Consider the following 9,139-nt stretch of genomic DNA (forward strand, 5'->3'; position numbering starts at 1 on the left):
GAGAAGGAATAGGTGGAAGAGGGGCAAGAGGAAAAGGTGACGGCGGTAGGAACGGAAGAAGAAGATGCTGAGAAGTGAGGTCGGAAAGAGATAGGAAAATCGTCTCCTAGCGGCCCGCATCCCGCAGCACATCTTTCTACCCGACACACGGGGGATCCAACGTAGCCATTTCTCTGGCCTGTTATACGCCGCCTATATACGTATCTACTACCCCCGGTAGGTACCTACAGCCAGCAAATAAATTGATCCATTACTCAACCGAGCAGTCATCTTCCTTCCTTTGCTTCTGTTCACTCGCCTCACCCGCTGCCGCGTCCTTCCGCGAGCCTTTTTCCTTCAGACTTTTCCGGGAATGCTGCCAGAGATTCGGTAAAGCCCCTTTCACGCCCTGTTGCAGAGACGATGATACGCTGCGATTTACTCAGCCGAGTTCGTCTACCTAGCTACCGGGAAACCGAGAAATTGATGGCACTTCGAAGGGATTCGCTGCATCCTACCGTATAAGTATGCCGAAAGTGTCTGCACTTGACTTCTTGACAGTCGATGCTTGCCTTTCGGTTCATAGAGGACGTCCATTTTCTATTTTGAGCAATATCACAATAATGCGTCCAACGATAAATATGTAGGTATATTCCATATTGGTGAATATCAATTTCATATCTATTCAAGTTAAGATAATAGTCCATGTATTAGATATCAGCTTTTTAAGCATACTTAAAAATCAACAAAATATGATATGTTTCACACACACAGGAACTGTTAACTTATTTTAACAATTATGTACTGTTTAATATCAATAACAATATAGAACAATAGTTTGTATCATAATTAATTATTTCCGAACAATTTACTAATTTTCGATATACGAAGATTCTATGTTATTTCAAATTATCTTTAATCAAATATTATTCAAATAAGTTATTACATTGATCAAAAACATAAAATAAATGTTGTCCTTCGCGAAAATCGATTCATTACTCAACTAAGTAGTTATTTTACTTTCTTGATATTGCTCGACCACTTTACTGCTTTCAAGGTTGTACTACCACGGATCATTCTCCTTCAGACTTCCTTGGGAATTCTGCCAGAGATTTGGTAAAGCTCTTTTCACGCCCTGTTGCAGCGATGGTGATATGTATTTCGCGATCTCTCACTGATTTACTCGGCCATGTCTGCTTCCTTTATTGCAGCTGAAAGCGTTTGCTATACGTATACTGTTGATCTAAGTACGTAATAAATATTCTCTTTTCGTTTGTTGTATATTGAATTTTTTTAATCATTCAATTGAGTTATTTGAAAAAAGAAATGGAAGGAACTTTAATAGGGGTATATGACACTATTATACGAATAGTAGGAAAATAAAAATAATGTTATGTTTCCAAATGTGTAAACCGTATTCCTAATCAGTTTCCAAATATTTAACAGAAGATTCAATAGAACACTTTTTGGTAGAAACAAAAAAAAGTTATGAAGCATTTCTGAAAAATATGAACGCGTTAAAACTGATGATTACGCAAGACTGATAAATAATTCTGTCAAATCTTAGAAAATGCTTTGTGTATGATTGTTCCAATGTTATGATGTAAGTCATTAAATTTTATGAACGATTTCTCTTTTATAATAATTGCATATTCCTGTGGAGTATTTCCTCATTCTACATTAATAAAATTAATGAAAATTTATTTTCTTATGTAGATACTTTTTATTGACATTTTGTATACGGATTTTTTTTTTATTTATATACGTAGATCTAATTACCAGTACGATAACTAGGTAAACAAATTATAGATAATTAGAATTTTTTTTCAAAACTGATGAAACTCCTGAAGCAATCTAATCCAAGATTGCGTCATTTGCCCCTTATACAAAAATTATATCAACTTTACGTAGTACTTTACTATACTTTACTTACTTTAATATACTTTGTTAGTTTGCTTTATGTTACTTTATGTTATTTATAAAGGTGGTAACAAACATAGCTACAGCATCGAAAACAAAGATAATAACCATTATCAAGTAATAATATACGAGACATAAATTAAGCCTCTTGAGTTCTATTTAAAATCATGTATAAAGAGAGAAATAAGGAACAATCTAAAGATAAACAGTGTCGTGTAAGTACGTGTCAAAGATTCAGGAGGCACTGAAAATGGTTGATTTTTGTGCTGTAATGAAGGTTATAAAAGGAAATGGACGGAATCGTTAGTCGTTACGAGTTCCGCTTCTTCGCATCCTTTCTTTGTAGCGTCTGCTTCCAGCCATCATTGCGACTTCGTCGATGTCCTCAAATACATCGTGTTTTATTATCTACAATATATGTATTTTTCAATCCTGTGCATTCAACATCCGGATCATGTTTTAATGACTATTTCGCGTGTGCAAATTGGTATAATTCAGTTTCGCTACATGATTTTCCTTGTGCTGAAATGACTTACTGCTCTCATTGTTAGATACCTCCATCCGCGTTGGTTAATTAAACAAGAGATTAATTAACGCGCCTGAGATTTCCTGTTTTATACAATTACGAATTTGTACAGTATCAAGCTGAAACTCATTACCTCTTCTATAACATGATGCCAACACTGTTATTAGAAATTTATATAACATAGTATAAATATACTAAAAAAGTACAGACTTTTGTTAAAAGAAGATTTGGTTAAACGAAGATATTCCTAATAAACTAATTATTTATAATGATTTATTGGTTTTCGTTCTTTCAATATTGTTTTTATAATATGTAGTATGATACATTGTGTACGATTTTATAGTTATGCCCTTCTTATAATATGATTTTATCTCATTGAATATAATTTTCTTCGTATCTTTTACTCTTACTTTAGAGTTTCACAAAGAACACAAATGTATATTTACATATTGATTTATATATTCAAATATCAAGTAGATTTAATTATTTCCTCGCGAAACCAATTATCAGTATTTCTTGTTTTTCTGGAATTCCACAATCTCATATTGTGTATATTCGGTTTGGAATAATTTAATAATAAGTAGAAAGCGAATGATGTAGAATAATAATTTTTGCGTCAATTCGTGTGTAAAATTACTTTTTTTATCGAGCACTATCGAACGATTAAACCTGTAGTTGTTTGCATATCCGGTTTATGTTTCAATCTGGTTCCATCAATATGAATAAACACCCGTATGTGAGGTAGCTTGCTGCTGCATTAATATGTATTGGCAATAAATCGATATCGATAATTAAAATCTGTGCCTGCCATAAGGCCTTTGGACGTGAGCGCGTTTATATAAAAGTTCAATTTGTTATATGTAACTGTGCGAGATGACTATAAATATTGCGTTACCCTTTTTAACTGAGGCCGTAAATCCACGTGATTTATATCCAAACCGTCTATAAGTGTGTGAAGGGGTCGAGATTCTGTGTATCGTTGCATTGTGTTGCAAAATTTTCATATTTCTTCCTGCTAGACAAAAGCCATTTCCGTTTTCCGTTTAATTTACGTAATCGATGATGACGAACGTCCAGATACATTTACCACTGCAATAAATATTGAGAAATGTAATTACAGTATTCGTGCATTAATCCATATGTTATTGTGCCTTCATATGTTCTAAATTGAAAAATAATTACATTCAAATGACTTGTATAACCTAAAAATCGACAAGATTTACGGACGTAGTATCAACTAAATCAGGATCAGAATTAGGAAGTGTTAGCTGTTTAATTTAATTACTTGTCCCGTTTTCTTTTTTTCGATACGAACTACAAATAAATGAATAAGGAACGAAAAATTCGATTAATTCGTTTAAATACTAAATCCTGAAAATATTTTACAAGTTTGTGACCGATTTTATTTTATTGATCTTTTAAAAATATTCAATGCTAATTAATATGACAGGATGATTATTGGTCTGGCAGAGTAGCGAAAACAATTCCGGACCACAGTGAGTGCGTCGCACATCTGGAATGAATTTTTCGCAGGACAACGCGGCTGGATATCGTTGGAGGTTGGCTTAGCACGAGCTGAAAAAATATTTTCGCAGGCAGATGCGTATGGGCGGCGTTGTAACGGGGCCAACGAGTTTGAACATCAGTCACGAAAAAGAGAGATTAAAAAAAAGAGGTAGGAGAACGCCAAAAAAGTCCGGGAGATGGGTTGTCCGAATGAGTGGGTTGAGTGAGTGAATGACAGATAGACAGCAACCAGACAGGAGACTGACAGCACGGCGGCGGGCTGACAGCTTGCCACTCTGCCGGGCGTTCGCAACATCGAGTATTACCGACTACCGTACGTGTTGATCCTTGTCCCATTCATCGACAAAAAGCGAACGAACCTCCGATTTTGTTCTATCTCAACTGACAGGATCGATGATCATTTTTGAAAGAACAAGAGTCACTGGTCCTCACCCTTTCACTTTAGTTTTATCAATAATAGTCGCTCTAGCCAATTTTCTTTTCTTTCTTCTTCTCACTTCCTGTGTTTCCTTTCTTTCTTCTTTTTTTTGTGTCAGCCTTTGTTTACGAATTTTTGGAAATATCTATCATTCTAATGTTTGTTTCCAGTGCCATTTCACTGTTTATGTGTTATAAGCGATTTATATATGTACATATCTGTTTGAAACAAAATTGATTATATCGTCCTTCAAATAAAATATCGTCTTATTTTTGTTGAGTAGTGATGCATCATTGATCAAATTCTATAAAACAAATTGAAATTATAAATGCTAACCTTTTCGTCTTCAAAACCAAAATTTACTGACATCGTCAATTATATTGAGCTTTGTACACTAATTGCAATCGTCTTAAAATGGAAGTCGTTTCATAGTTTCATAATTTTATAAATACAAGAGAAGTTATATGTAACACTAAAATGATGTAAATATGTGAATAATATAAGTTTCTTTCATGAAATTCAATTCATGGAAAATAAGAGTGACACCGAATTTAGTACTTTCCATAAATGCATAATTAAAATTAGCTAATTACCCAGTTATATGTCAATATCATCAAAGTATTGTGTCTGATTTTGCTGTTCGTCGTTACAAACACCTTAAAAAAGTAATATTTTTGTTTGAGTTTTTATTTACTTACGTTATCGAATTTAATACTTCAAGATATTTAATAAAGGAAGGGTAATTCTTTTATTTGTAAAAAAAAGACAGCCAAAAGAATAAAGCTAAGTTTTCAAATTCTACCTATTGGATTCGAAGCATTATAGTCTACGAGACAAGAGGTAAAAGTTCTTGACGCAATCGTACGAAATGAATTACCGGATTCTTAGGGAGGCGTCATTGTTCAGAATAGGAGCGGCAGTTCCAAGAAAGTACGAATTACTGTCAAAAGTAAACCAAAGTAGGGTATACTTATGACTACAAATTAAGTATAATTCCGGCGGCCGTAATAACGTAACAACGGACCGCTACATAATTATTCTACGTAATCACCAGGACCTTGAAGCACTGTACTGCCTTTTAAAATTGCACTTAAATTACAGTCGTACAGTATTTGAGGAATATCATTCACGTGTATGGCGCTGAATAAACTCTTAAGCAAGAGGTGTTCGGGATATCGATGAAAACGTAATATGTATTGCACAGTTAAAAGTTAAATGCAGTTAAAAGTATTTAAATATTTGAAAAATGGATTCGGATTGCTATATTTTGTATAATTCTTGCAATTTTCTGTACTTACGAATGATATAATCTGTATTATAAGCAAGCCGTTTGTAAGTTACAAATAATATTCCTTTCTTTTTGAATTATATAGATAAGTTGTGAGTAATCTCATACCATTGCAAATTAATATTACGAAAAATTTCTGAGATTATTCGTAATATCTGTTAATGTCATTAAAAAAGAAGATTTCATAATTCCACAAATTTAACGGAGTAGAATGTTTGCGCAAACTTTTTTAGTGACTCTGACGGAAGTTCCCTTAATGACGCGAGTGAGAATAATTAATCAATGTTCACTAAAAAGTTATATAATTACGTACGTGGGCAGAGCGTCACACGATTTAATCAGTCCGTGATCACGCTTGTTAGAATTACAAGGAAACGGAAGTACAAAAAACTCGCATATTATAGAGATAAACATGCAGGCCATACGAAACGATACCATCTTTTCTTCCACTCGTGTTTTGGTTTTCGTTAAAAATAGATTTATACTTTCTTTTAGGTATTATGCGAGATTACTATTAGATATCGTAATTTACTCAGTTATTTTCTACTTTATGTAGCTATGTATTTTAGTATGATAAATATCCTTCCGATCCTTATGTAGATAAAGCAAATTTAATACTCATCACGTTCATTAAAAAAAAAAAAAAGAAACTAAAAAATAGTTCATCTTATATTAATTAAAGTGTTAAACACGAACATATGATATATACTTAAAGTCATAATTTAGTTGGATAAACTAGAAGATACACGAGTTAGTATAATTTTATAGTACACAAGTTATCTATTATCATTTTGGCGTGAATAAAATATTGTAATTAGTTTACAATGATTTGTTTGCATTATTAACATTTTTTAACTTTAACTAATTACATAGAAGAAGAAAACGATGTGTTTATTCTAATTTTTTACCAACTTCTATTATGAAGTAACAAACATATTATTTGCAAGTTACTCCTTGTTGAATTTTTCTGGAATTTTATAAAAGATTTATATATGTGGAATAATATAGATGTACACATATAATACAGTGTATCAGTGGCGAAAGCAGAAGGTCTTCTTCCGTTAACGGTAGGACTTCAATCTTATCTTATATAAAATAAACGAACGGAGATGACGTATTTCCAATTCGTAGAATATATTCGAGAGCAATAATTCAAATTGAAAAAAGGTCGAGCGTTATGTAGATTGATCGTCAGCTCGGAAAGCAAGGAAATGAGAGTGCAAAGGAAGCAGAAAAATAAACGCAGGAGCGTACAGGTAACAAGAGGCAAAGTGGCCGTCTCCCCACTAGCGAGGTTCCCTCCTTACCCCTGACGTGCACGTTTCTTCCTTCTTCTCCTCTCTTTACTGGGCAGGTGAGCAGCGAGTCCGTGGTGCGGGTTACCATTATGTCTACAACCTTGAATTAAAATGCCGTATAATGACACAGCTAGGCAGCCTGTATAATTTATGTCCATAAAAATAAAATCATAATTACAGAGGCGCGGACTGCGAAAAGACGGTAATAATATGGCTGCCCGCTGTGCTTGTTGCGTGTTCAGCGCGTGTATATCGTGTTCGTCGTTGATGCTTCGCTGTTGTTGTTATTGTTATTGTTGCCGTTATCCTCCTGATGTCACATAGTGGTAGTGCCGCGTTGTATCATATACAACAATGTGCGCTCTACGATTAAACGTACAACGTAAAATTTCATAGATTCTGCATGATCGATAAAATAAACTTGAACTTTTTAAACACACGATTACAATAGAATAGAAAACGATTAAGTGATAACCAACATGTAAGAAAGATAAATTAAACAAAATTACAAACTTTCTCATTTCATTACCTACGATAAATTTCGAAGAAATAATATAACTTTTAATTGTAATCGTATATCACACAGTACATGATCCAATCTTATGACTATACATGTGTTGGAATAAAAAAACGTTGCAAGAAAGATGCAAAAGGAAATAGGAATAAGAAAGACGATTGCTCGTCAGCTTAACGTCAAGATCTTAAACTCTGTGCTGAACGACTGCCGAGTACGGAAAATTAATAAATGTGCCAGAAAAATTAATGGTGCCGAAAACTCCGCTTCGACGACATTAATCTTACGTGGCAAAGTGGCAACGGGTTTTCCAAGACGCGCGCAGAAAGAAATCGTTTCAGCTCCGTTTCTCACCGTCCGTTCGTAGTGCAAATCGTCATGAGACTCTGAAACGCGAACGGAAAGGCGATGTGAGATCGCGTTGATGAATGCCCCCATTACACGAACACCGCTAGTTACTCCTCGGAGATAAACCGCCTTCATTACTCACTTTCTGGCGTGACCTTATTCCCCCCTACGGCCTCGCACTCTCTCTCTTTCTGTCTACACCCCTCTTTCCTCCCGCCCCTCTTCCTTCGCCCTCTCCTTTTCTCTCTTATAGCTATTAAGTTAATGCGAATTAATAACAGTGGCTTTTTCTAGTCAACAGCCGCTTTCTTGCAGCAATACAGGTATTTTAGTGGATAATAAATTTTGACCTCGGGGAATATATTATAACTGCGGTTTGAAAGCGTACACATCAAGGGGTGGCACACTCTTAACAGATTGGATCGTTTGTCTTCAGACTCGAAACTGCATTATGTTAGATACGTAGGTATTAATGCGACAATGCAATTATCAGTGTTAGATAGAGCCGACCCACTTGTTTTTTACTTCGTCATGGTTCTGCTATAATTTTCATTTCTAATTTATGGGTTGATTATTGAGAAACGGAAAGTTTATTAGTATTCGTTAACGAGAGGTGTGTATGCCAATAAATTTTAAAACAATCGCGAAACAATCGTTCGACTTTCTTGTCAGGCAATAAAATTACAATAGTTTCTTACGTGGGAGATTATATATCTTTTTATCATAAAAGTAGGAAATATTCGTAAGTGGAACAAGATCATTAATAGATATTTTTTGCATTTTTCTTTAGCTATCATATCCTTTTGCGATATCTTTTAAAATGGATATTTCCAAGTGTAGATACCTATCCTAGATCTTTATATAGTATATACATACACATTCATAAATACCGTTGATAATCAATGATCAACTGAAAATATTGTATAATTACCGTTTATTATCAGTGATCAAGTAAGAATAGAATATTTTCTATATGGGTACTTTCTTGAAGGCATGTAAAAATGAAAGTATTGCTAACAAAGGCAATTTAACATTATTCATATCGTACTTTCTAAATTCGTGAGCATTTGTCAATATCGTTCAAATAAATATCAGGCAATTACACTTAATGGGTCACGGTACGCGTTCAATGAAACCAGTACAAGCTTAATTGGATATTAAATTAATGACCACTACGTGTGAATCAAACAAAATACTGTAAATCCGGTTAGGAGGGAAATTGTAATTTATGTTTCGCTAGACGGTGGTGTGTTCCATGATAAATGACAGTATATTTTTAATGTCCCACTGACATGTACTCTTTGAAATACGTATAATTTAA

At 34.1% G+C, this 9,139-nt stretch overlaps 3 long non-coding RNA genes across 3 annotated transcripts; 1 reads left to right on the forward strand and 2 right to left on the reverse strand.

The window, feature by feature from the left end:
• Positions 1–402: 402 nt before the first annotated feature.
• LOC132905128 (uncharacterized) lies at positions 403–1,248 on the forward strand. The gene is made up of 2 exons (XR_009657744.1): positions 403–622; positions 1,037–1,248. It is a non-coding gene; the product is annotated as an uncharacterized LOC132905128 (long non-coding RNA).
• Positions 1,097–5,141, reverse strand: LOC132905127 (uncharacterized). Its single transcript, XR_009657743.1, has 3 exons — positions 4,385–5,141; positions 3,321–3,514; positions 1,097–1,190 (listed from the first exon to the last, which is right to left on the reverse strand). It is a non-coding gene; the product is annotated as an uncharacterized LOC132905127 (long non-coding RNA).
• A 166-nt stretch (positions 5,142–5,307) lies between these two features.
• LOC132905126 (uncharacterized) lies at positions 5,308–8,596 on the reverse strand. Its single transcript, XR_009657742.1, has 3 exons — positions 7,758–8,596; positions 7,135–7,319; positions 5,308–7,056 (listed from the first exon to the last, which is right to left on the reverse strand). It is a non-coding gene; the product is annotated as an uncharacterized LOC132905126 (long non-coding RNA).
• Positions 8,597–9,139: the final 543 nt, after the last annotated feature.

This window comes from Bombus pascuorum, chromosome 3, assembly GCF_905332965.1.
Source record: "Bombus pascuorum chromosome 3, iyBomPasc1.1, whole genome shotgun sequence".
Taxonomy (NCBI): Eukaryota; Metazoa; Arthropoda; class Insecta; order Hymenoptera; family Apidae; genus Bombus; species Bombus pascuorum.